At 37.6% G+C, this 12,074-nt stretch overlaps 1 protein-coding gene across 2 annotated transcripts in view; it reads right to left on the reverse strand.

The window, feature by feature from the left end:
• TMEM163 (transmembrane protein 163) overlaps nt 1-12,074 on the reverse strand; it is a 252,880-nt gene that overhangs the window by 177,376 nt on the left and 63,430 nt on the right. The window lies entirely within an intron of this gene.

The following is a 12,074-nucleotide window of genomic DNA, read 5'->3' on the forward strand; positions in this document are numbered from 1 at the left end:
ACATAGAAAAATCTCAAAGAATCTACAAAACAGGGGGGGAAAAAACCTCATATAACTAAAAAGTAAGGTTAGCAAGGATATGGGATATAAGATCAACACACAAAAATCAACCATATTTATACACTGACAATGTATAACTGGAAACAACTTTTTTAATATTTACAATAGCTCCAAAAAATTAAATATAGGTAAATCTAATAAAACATGTACAGCAGCAGTATGTTGAAAACTACAAAACACTGACGAAAGAGGTCAAAGAAGAACTGAATAAATGGAGAGACATTCTATATTTATGAATTGAAAGACTAAACATAGTAAAAATGCAAATTCCTCACAAATTGATCTGTACATTTAACATTATTCCAGTCAAATTTCAGCAGGGTTTTTTTTCTAGACATAGACAAGCTGATTCTAAAATTCATTTAGAAAAGCAAAGGAACTAGCTAAAACAATTTTGAAAGAAAAATACAATGTTAAAAGAATTGCAGTACTCAATTTGAAAATTTGCTATACAGCTATAGTAATTAAGGCAGTGTGGTATTAGCAAAAGGATAGACAAGTAGATTAATGGAACATAACAGAATCCAGATATAGACCCACACAAATATGGCCATTTGATCTTGTACAAAGTTACAAAAGCAATTCCATAAAGAAAAGATGGTCTTTTCAACAAATGATGTTGGAATAATTGGACATTCATATACAAAGGAAAAAAATAAACCACAACTACATCTCACACATTATACAAAAATTAATTCAAAAGGGGTCATAGACCTAAATGTAAAGCATGAAACTATCAAAATTTTAGGGAAAACATAGGAGAAGTCTATGGAGACCTGGGTTAGCCAGAGAGTTCTTAGACATGCCACCAAAAGCATGGCCCATAAAAGAAAAAATTGATAAATTCTCTTTATAAAATTAAAAATATTTTTCTGCAAAAGACACTGTAAGAAGAATGAAAGGACAAGCTACAGACTAAGAGCATATTTTCAAATCACATATCAAACAAAAGACTTCTATCCAGAATACACTAAAAAAACTTTCAAAACCCAACTGTAAGAAAACAAACAATCCATTTTTTTTTAATGGGTAAAAACCTTGGGGGCTTCCCTGGTGGCGCAGTGGTTGAGAGTCTGCCTGCTAATGCAGGGGACATGCGTTCGAGCCCTGGTCTGGGAGGATCCCACATGCCGCGGAGCAATTAGGCCCGTGAGCCACAACTACTGAGCCTGCGCGTCTGGAGCCTGTGCTCCGCAACAAGAGAGGCCGCGATAGTGGGAGGCCCGCGCACCGCGATGAAGAGTGGCCCCCACTTGCCGCAACTAGAGAAAGCCCTCGCACGGAAATGAAGACCCAACACAGCCAAAAATAAATAAATAAAAATAAATTAAAAAAAAAAAACTTGAAAAGAAACTTCAATAAAGAGCATATAGAGACAGCAAATAAGCACATGAAAAGGTGTTTATCATCATTACTCATTAGGAAAATACAAATTAAAACCTTCAAAAGATACCACTCCATACCTATTGGAATGGCATAGACTGAAAATACTGCTTACACAAAGTGCTTACAAGGATGTGGAGCAACTAGAACTCTTTTTTTTTTTTTTTTTTTTTTATACAGCAGGTTCTTATTAGTTATCTATTTTATACACATCAGTGTATACATGTCAATCCCAATCTCCCAATTCATCCCACCACCACCCCCAACCCCCAGCACTTTCCCCCCTTGGTGTCCATACGTTTGTTGTCTACATCCGTGTCTCTATTTCTGCCCTGCAAACCGGTTCATCTGTACCATTTTTCTAGGTTCCACATATATGTGTTAATATATGATATTTGTTTTTCTCTTTCTGACTTACTTCACTCTGTATGACAGTCTCTAGATCCATCCACGTCTCCACAAATGACCCAATTTCCTTCCTTTTTATGGCTGCATAATATTCCATTGTATATATGTACCACAGCTTCTTTATCCATTCATCTGTCGATGGGCATTTAGGTTGCTTCCATGACCTGGCTACTGTAAATAGTGCTGCAATGAAAAATGGGGTGCATGTGTTTTTTTGAATTACGGTTTTCTCAGGGTATATGCCCAGTAGTGGGATTGCTGGATCATATGGTAATTCAATTTTTAGTTTTTTAAAGAACCTCCATACTGTTCTCCATAGTGGCTGTATCAATTTACATTCCTACCAACAGTGCAAGAGGGTTCCCTTTTCTCTACACCCTCTCCAGCATTTGTTGTTTGTAGATTTTCTGATGATGCCCATTCTAACTGGTGTGAGGTGATACCTCACCGTAGTTTTGATTTGCATTTCTCTAATAATTAGTGATGTTAAGCAGCTTTTCATGTGCTTCTTGGCCATCTGGATGTCTTCTTTGGAGAAATGTCTATTTAAGTCTTCTGCCCATTTCTAGATCGGGTTGTTTGTTTTTTTAATATTGAGCTGCATGAGCTGTTTATATACTTTGGAGATTAATCCTTTGTCCACTGATTCTTTGCAAATATTTTCTCCCATTCTAAGGGCTGTCTTTTCGTCTTCTTTATGGTTTCCTTTGCTGTGCAAAAGCTTTGAAGTTTCATTAGGTCCCATTTTTTTATATTTGCTTTTATTTCCATTACTCTAGGAGGTGGGTCAAAAAAGACCTTGCTGTGATTTATGTCAGAGTGTTCTTCCTATGTTTTCCTCTAAGAGTTTTATAGTGTCCAGTCTTACATTTAGGTCTGTAATCCATTTTGAGTTTATTTTTGTGTATGGTGTTAGGGAGTATTCTAATTTCATTCTTTTACATGTAGCTGTCCAGTTTTCCCAGCACCACTTATTGAAGAGACTGTCTTTCCTCCATTGTATATCCTTGTCTCCTTTGTTATAGATTAGTTGACCATAGGTGAGGGGATGGAAAAAGATATTCCATGCAAATGGAAATCAAAAGAAAGCTGGAGTACCAATACTCATATCAGATAAAATAGACTTTAAAATGAAGAATGTTAGAAGAGACAAGGAAGGACACTACATAAGGATTAAGGGATCAATCCAAGAAGAAGATATAACCATTATAAATATATATGCACCCAGCATAGGAGCACCTCAATACATAAGGCAACTGCTAACAGCTATAAAAGAAGAAATCGACAGTAACACAATAATAGTGGGGGATTTTAACACCTCACTTATACCAATGGACACATCATCCAAACAGAAAATTAATAAGGAAACACAAGCTTTAAATGACACAATAGACCAGATAGATTTAATTGATATTCATAGGACATTCCATCCAAAAACAGCAGATTACACTTTCTTCCCAGGTGCACATGGAACATTCTCCAGGATAGATCACATCTTGGGTCACAAATCAAGCCTCAGTAAATTTAAGAAAACTGAAATCATATCAAGCATCTTTTCTGACCACAACGCCATGAGATTAGAAATCAATTACAGGGAAAAAAACGTAAAAAACACAAACACATTGAGATTAAACAATACACTACTAAATAACCAAGAGATCACTGAAGAAATCAAAGAGGAAATCAAAAAATACCGAGACAAAAGACAACGAAAACACGATGATCCAAAACCTATGGGATGCAGCAAAAGCAGTTCTAAGAGGGAAGTTTATAGCTATACAAGCCTACCTCAAGAAACAAGAAAAATCTCAAATAAACAATCTAACCTTACACCTAAAGGAACGAGAGAAAGAAGAACAAACAAAACCCAAAGCTAGTAGAAGGAAAGAAATCATAAAGATCAGACCAGAAATAAATGAAATAGAAACAAAGAAAACAATAGCAAAGATCAATAAAACTAAAAGCTGGTTCTTTGAGAAGATAAACAAAATTGATAAACCATTAGCCACACTCATCAAGAGGGAGAGGACTCAAATCAATAAAATTAGAAATGAAAAAGGAGATGTTACAACAGACACCACAGAAATACAAAGCATCCTAAGAGACTACTACAAGCAACTCTATGCCAATAAAATGGACAACCTGGAAGAAATGGACAAATTCTTAGAAAGGTATAACCTTCCAAGACTGAACCAGGAAGAAATAGAAAATATGAACAGACCAATCACAAGTAATGAAATTGAAGCTGTGATTAAAAATCTTCCAACAAACAAAAGTCCAGGAGCAGATGGCTTCACAGGTGAATTCTATCAAACATTTAGAGAAGAGCTAACACCCATCCTTCTCAAACTCTTCCAAAAAATTGCAGAGGAAGGAACACTCCCAAACTCATTCTATGAGGCCACCATCACCCTGATACCAAAACCAGACAAAGATACTACAAAAAAAGAAAATTACAGGCCAATGTCACTGATGAATATAGATGCAAAAATCCTCAACAAAATACTGGCAATCAGAATCCAACAACACCTTAAAAGGATCATACACCATGATCAAGTGGGATTTATGCCAGGGATGCAAGGATTCTTCAATATATGCAAATCAATCAATGTGATACACCATATTAACAAACTGAAGAAGAAAAACCATATGATCATCTCAATAGATGCAGAAAAAGCTTTTGACAAAATTCAACACCCATTTATGATAAAAACTCTCCAAAAAGTGCGCATAGAGGGAACCTATCTCAACATAATAAAGGCCATATACAACAAAACCACAGCAAACATCATTCTCAATGGTGAAAACCTAAAAGCATTTCCTCTAAGATCAGGAAACAGACAAGGATGTCCACTCCCGCCACTATTATTCAACATAGTTTTGGCAGTCCTAGCCTCAGCAATCAGAGAAGAAAAAGAAATAAAAGGAATTCAAATTGGAAAAGAAGTAAAACTGTCACTGTTTGCAGATGACATGATATTATACATAGAGAATCCTAAAGATGCCACCAGAAAGCTACTAGAGCTAATCAATGAATTTGGTAAAGTTGCAGGATACAAATTTAATGCACAGAAATCTCTTGCATTCCTATACACTAATGATGAAAAATCTGAAAGAGAAATTAAGGAAACACTCCTATTTACCATTGCAACAAAAAGAATAAAATACCTAGGAATAAACTACATAGGGAGACAAAAGACCTGTATGCAGAAAACTATAAAACACTGATGAAAGAAATGAAAGATGATGCAAACAGATGGAGAGATATACCATGTTCTTGGATTGGAAGAATCAATATTGTGAAAATGACTATACTACCCAAAACAATCTGCAAATTCAATGCAGTCCCTATCAAATTACCAATGGCATTTTTTACAGAACTAGAACAAAAAAATCTTAAAATTTGTATGGAGACACAAAAGACCCCGAATAGCCAAAGCAGTCTTGAGGGGAGAAAAACGGAGCTGGAGGAATCAGACTCCCTGACTTCAGACTATACTACAAAGCTACAGTCATGAAGACAACATGGTACTGGCACAAAAACAGAAATATAGATCAATGGAACAGAAAGAAAGCCCAGAGATAAACCCACGCAACTAGAACTCTTATAAGTGCAGAAATGCAAAATAATTGAACCACTCTGGAAAATAGTTTGACAGGTTCTTAGAAAGTTAAAGATAAATTTGCCATATGGCCCAACAATCCTGTTCCTAAGCATTTATACTCTTGCAGACTACAGCCCTCAGGCCAAATCCAGCAGTGGTCCAAACTCAACGAGACTCATTTGTTTTCATATTGTTTATGGCTGTTTCCTGCAACAAGAGTGGAGTTGAATACTTGCAACAGAGACCGTACAGCATACAAAGCCAAAAATATTTACTATCTGGCCCTTTACAGAAAATGTTTGCCAACATCTGCCCTAGAGTAAAGAAAACTCGACTGACACAAAAACCCTGTAAACAAATGTTCAGAGCAGCTCTATTCATAATCGTCAAAAACTGGAACCAATCCAAATGTCTGTCCTTCAACAGGTTAATGGATAAATGAGCTGTGTTACATCCATACAATGGTATGCTAACCAATATTAAGTAAGAACAGACTGTTGACACACACAATTTGGATGAATCTCAAAGACATTAAGCTGAGTGAAAGAAGCCAGTCTCAAACGGTTACATACTGTACAATTCTATTGTATGACATCCTCAAAAAGACAAAGCTATGGTGACAAAGAACAGATTAGTGGTTGCCAGGGTTTAGGTGTGAGGGGTAAGTGCAAAGGGACTTTCTTGGTGGGTAATAAAACTGTTCTGTATCCTAATTATGGTGGTGATTACAGAAATCTATACATGTGTTAAAAGTCACAGTACTATACAGGAATTCCCTGGTGGTCCAGTGATTAGGACTTGGCACTTCTACTGCAAGGGGGCACAGGTTCGATTCCTGGTCCCGGAACTGAGATCCCACATGTGGTGCGGCACAGCCAGAAAAAAAAAAAAGTCATAGTACTATATATACCGAAAACAAAGCCAATTTTATTCTATGTTAATTTAGAAAGTAAAGTTTAAAAATAGTAAGTTTTGCTTCTAATATTATGATTCTCCTATATAAGATGTTTATCCACTTCTAGTATCTGAAGGTTAATATACATAACATAGTGTCAATGTGTAAAAGTACAGAACAGCTTCTTTGTTGTTCATTTGTCTGTTTTCAGCATCAACCCCCTATTCTGCTTCTTCCAATTAAATGAAAAGCCTGAGCCCATAGAAGGAGCCCGGGGACTCAAAAACATTGTGGTTGGATTCATGAAGAAGCCACACAAGAAACTGTTCCAGGAGACCCTAGGATAACTCATACTTACAAACAATTCATCCTCACAATTTTCACCCACCTGGAGTTGTGTAATTGCTAGAGGCAAATCAGCTAAAGTTTATTCCCAATTTGGGTCCTTACTTCCGTTTCTCAGGAAGTTCTGTCAACACAGACAAAAGGAATGGTGCAAATGTCCAACTTGAAAAGGAAAAGGAAGATGTTGGACTTGTCTCAGAAAAACCAGACCTGCCTACAGTTAGCTGTGTGTTCTTGGCCAAGTCACTTAACTGCTCCATGCCTCAATTGCCTCACTTGCGAAAGGAAGACGCCCCCTCAATATCCTTTACATTCTCTTCCAACACAAATTGAGTTTATATTATTATTATCCATTAACTCATTAATCAAAATGTCTCGGAAGCACATTTATTAAGCAGTAAAAAGAAAACTGATAAAGAGGAAGCATTTATGCACAAAATGAAGTCATGAAAGATAGTCTTTTTATGAAATTTAAACAATAAAACTCTTAATTTCCCCCCAGCATCCATCATCTCTCAAACAGAGCTAGAAACTAATGGTCTTTGAATGTTCTACCAACTTCAAAAATCACCTATGAAGGATTCTCTTCAACAATTCCTGAGCACTCATGTACAGTGGGAATTATATTTAGACGCTCATTCTATCTGGATTAAACAGTCAAGTTCAATGTAAATTGTGGAGGTGATAGACAAGGTCTCCTGGCACAACTGATAGAAGGATTTATGTTCTCTGTATCCCACAGATATTAAAAAAAAATAGCCAACACCTCAAAAACAGATTGCCCACCACCAGTTTTGAGTATTTGGAAAACCTAGCTGAGGAGTAGAGAAGACACATATTAAGGATGTGAAGAAGAACCACCATCCAGCTTGCAACAGTAAAAATCATTGCATTTACATTTCTATTTCAACTGCACACTCAGAAACATAAAAAGAAAAGACAACAACCCCACACAAACTTATAACTAGTCAATATGTGTAAGCATTGCTACTTCTAATTATAATAGGCTCTCTGAAATGGGTCGCATGATTCATGGTGCCAAGAACTTGCTTCCTGCCAACAGTATTAAACTGTGATATTTCTTATATACATTCAGCCCTTGCTAATATGGGACATAAATGATTCACTTCAACCAGAAGTAAACACTTCCTCAGGATATTACTACAGTTCATGGCTCCTGGCTAAAAACTTGTATGGTGCTGTGGAATCATTTCAACTACTAAAGAATTGTTATGTATCCATTTATTTGCAGTGGGAAAAAATGAAATAGAAAAAAGAACTGAATGTCAGAACTCTAGAGACGTAATCCTCTACCTAAGATATATCAAGAGAAAAGTTTAACACACTTGGGTCTATCAAAGTAAAAAAGTTTGTGCAACAAAATAATAGGCAAAAGGGTTGATGACGATATTTACATGAAATATAACAAAGTATGACATCTATAAAATTCTCAAACTCCTAAAAAGATCAAAGCTTCAAGAAATAAATGAGCAAAATATATATGCACAATTCATAGAAAAGGAAATAAATGCTTGAAATGTTCAGTCTCAACTAATCCTCAGAACTTGAAGGATTCTCATGCTTAGTAGAACACAGATACTCCCCGCTGTACCCCTCTCATGCCCAGTACTCAGGACCAATACCAGTGACCAATACACCCTCAAAGTCCTAGTTGCATTGGAAATGTTTACAATCCCTTCTGCAAACAACAGTGCAATGTAACCCACTGAAGCATTCTCTATAGTAGTGAAAAGGTGGAATTTAGGAGCATTACAACTGTTTAGGTAATGTATTGGCCGAAAGAGGTCAATCTTAAACAATAACTATGAAAGAGAAACATGGATAAGTGTGTATAATGATTAAAAACTTGCTAGTACACTGAATTTACATTAACATATGGGTGCATATTTTCATAACAAAAATTTGAAACCATCTGAATGTCAACCAGTACTGGAATGGGTGAAATAAATAAGTTATTGCTATAGGACACTACACAGCCATGATAAAGGATGCAGTAGGTCTGTATGTGGTAGCATGCAAAGATGTCCACAATATATTATTCAGAGAAAAAAAGGAAGGTGTAGAGCAATACGCACAGTATGATCATATTTTTGTGTTAAAAAAAAACCCTACACTATATTGTATATGATTTATTATGTACATATATGCATTACAAATCTGGAGTTATATATTTCAAACATTAACACTTAAAAAGTGTGCTTAGACCCTTTAATTTTTAACTTACACCCTTCTCTACCATATATATATTTAACAACTTAAATTACTTTTAAATTTTAAAAAATCAATTGTATATTCAAAAATCAAACTGAAATAAAGAAAACATTAAGACAATGTTGAAGCAGTGAGATTATAGGTGATGATACAAATCAAGATTGAAAGGTTTATTTCTAAGTAAAAGCTTGTTTTAGAAACAAGTAGCTATAACGGGTAGGAATGAGAATCAAATATTTTACTGCAACTTTTATTCATCGGTATGCTGGTCATAGCCAACCACATGCAGATTCCTATAGACTTCAGGAAGCTTCTGTGATGTGTGGGTGAGAGCCTGTGAGGACACAAAGCAATGTCCCCAAAGCATGAGCAGCCCTTGCAGAAAGAAAACCTCTACGAAAAAAATTCAGCCATGTTCACTGTTCCAACCTAACAGCTCTAAGGTCATAGAAACCCAGTTTCCAATTCAGGGTTCTATTCACGCCAAAGAGCAAAAGCAATATGAAAGGGCTTTATGTACTTTTGTTTAAATGATAAGTTCTTCCCCTGCCTCCTCCCCCACATGACACAGAAAGGTAGACAATGTTTTTCAGACAATAAATCTGAAAAACTATATATTTTTAATGTTTTTCAGAACAAATATCCTGGCCTTGTTCTGAGTATTGATATGAGCAAAACAACTGTCATATTAAAGGAGGAAAAGCAGAATGCATCTTCCAAAGCAACAGATAACATAAAAATCGCTTACGTTTTTACAAAGCTCTGGTTTGCAAAGAAACTTAAGATACTTCAAAAAGAATGAGGACAACAGCCTTTAAAGTCTGAGAGTTGAAAAAACAGAACTACCATATGACCCAGCAATCCCACTACTGGGCATATACCCTGAGAAAACCATAATTCAAAAAAAGACATGTACTACAATGTTCATGCAGCACTATTTACAATAGCCAGGACATGGAAGCAACCTAAGTGTCCATCGACAGATGAATGGATAAAGAAGATGTAGCACATATATACAATGGAATATCACTCAGCCATAGAAAGAAACGAAATTGAGTTATTTGTAGTGAGGTGGATGGACCTAGAGTCTGTCATACAGAGTGAAGTAAGTCAGAAAGAGAAAAACAAATACCAGATGCTAACGCACATGTATGGAATCTAAAAAAACAGTACTGATGAACCTAGTGGCAGGGCAGGAATAAAGACCCAGATGTAGAAAACGGACTTGGGGTCATGGGGGTGGGGGGGAGAAAGCTGGGACGAAGTGAGAGAGTGGCATGGACATATACACACTACCAAATGTAAAAAATGGATGGCTAGTTGGAAGCAGCCGCATAGCACAGGGAGATCAGCTTGATGCTTTGTGACCACCTAGAGGGGTGGGATAGGGAGGGTGGGAGGGAGATGCAAGAGGGAGGAGATATGGGGATATATGTATGCATATAGCTGATTCACTTTGTGATACAGTAGAAACTAACACAACATTGTAAAGCAATTATACTCCAATAAAGATATAAAAAATAAAGTCTGAGAGTTGAGACGACGATAAAGGTCCCCCCGCCTCCCGACCATATTGAGCACAGACCCTGTAAAGGACCTCTCAGAACACAGCACGGGTGACTCAAGCAGTTCAGGGCTTGCCACCATCCATGCCACGCCACGCCAGGAACAGTCGGGACAGGCAGGGAACCTGCTCCTTGGCTGGGACGCACCATCTCCTGCAGGCATGTTAGCTAATTCACTCCACAAACATTTGCTAAGTGCCTTCTATTTGTTCTCAGCTTTGAGGGTGCCCTGGTGAGAGAGAAAGATAAGTCCCTGCCACTGAGCTGACATTCAAGCAAGGGAAAAAATAGTTAAAAAGTCAACAAAGACAAGAAAAAACCTTCGGATAGTGTCCAACTTATGAAGAAAACAAAACAGGGCAATTTGATGAAGTAATACGGGCTGCAGGGGGCTACCTTAGATGAGCGTCAGGGCAGGCTTCTCTGCAGAGGGGATTTTGGAGGAGACTGGGCGTGTTGGAGGACTAAGGAAGGTGGTAGTAGTCAGAGGGGAATGAGTCATAGGAAGGGTCCCTATGAGGTCGGAAGGTCAGGCAGGGTCAGACCACGGCAGACCTAGAGGTGAGAAGGAAGAGTTTAGATTTTTATATAAGAGCAATAGAGAAGCAAAGGAAGATTTTAAAGTAAGAGAGTGGGAAGATTTAGTTTATAATTCAAAAAAAAATGATCTATCTGCTATGGTAGGTGGGAGGTAAGCCATTTTAGAGGGAACTGGAAGCAGGGCTTAGGAGGCCACTGGAACGGTACCTGCAAAGCAGAAGAGATGCTTGAGGACTGGGCAGACTGGAGGCATTTTGGATGACTGGATGCAGGGATAAGAAAAAGGGGTAAATCAAGAAGGTCACAGGTAGAATTTCAGATTACTTTGAAAGGAATTGTTTCTGTTTAAGCAAAACACATTGTTTTAAACAAAAACAATTCCTTTCCTGATGTCCAAATCATCCTTAAAGACATCTCTCTGTAGTGGTACTGATTTGCCTGAGCATCCAAACGAGGTCCACCTGCTAAGCCACGACCAGGGTTTGAAGTCAGCCACCTGAAGTCCACCATGGGACCAGTGTACAGCAGACAGAAGCAAGAGAAACCAGGCCATTGGACAAGTCTAAACTGGACCGTCACCAGGCCTGCACTTTAAACACCTGAGCCAGGTGGTCAGCTGGGTGCCCACGGGTATTGCTGGAGGCCTCCAAAACAGCTGCCCAGTGGCTTAGTGTTTGTGTGCATGAGAGAGAGAGAGAGAAAGAAAGAGTATTTTCCGGATAGTTCAGAAATGAGTGCTCGCTTCGGCAGCACATGGAACCCTCTTGCACTGTTGGTGGGAATGTAAATTGATACAGCCACTATGGAGAACAGTATGGAGGTTCCTTAAAAAGCTAAAAATAGAACTACCATATGATCCAGCAATCCCACTACTGGGCATATACCCTGAGAAAAACAGAATTCAAAAAGAGTCATGTACCACAATGTTCATTGCAGCTCTATTTACAATAGCCAGGACATGGAAGCAACCTAAGTGTCCATCGACAGATGAATGGATAAAGAAGATGTGGCACATATATACAATGGAATATTACTCAGCCA

Source organism: Eubalaena glacialis, chromosome 1, assembly GCF_028564815.1.
Source record: "Eubalaena glacialis isolate mEubGla1 chromosome 1, mEubGla1.1.hap2.+ XY, whole genome shotgun sequence".
NCBI lineage: Eukaryota > Metazoa > Chordata > Mammalia > Artiodactyla > Balaenidae > Eubalaena > Eubalaena glacialis.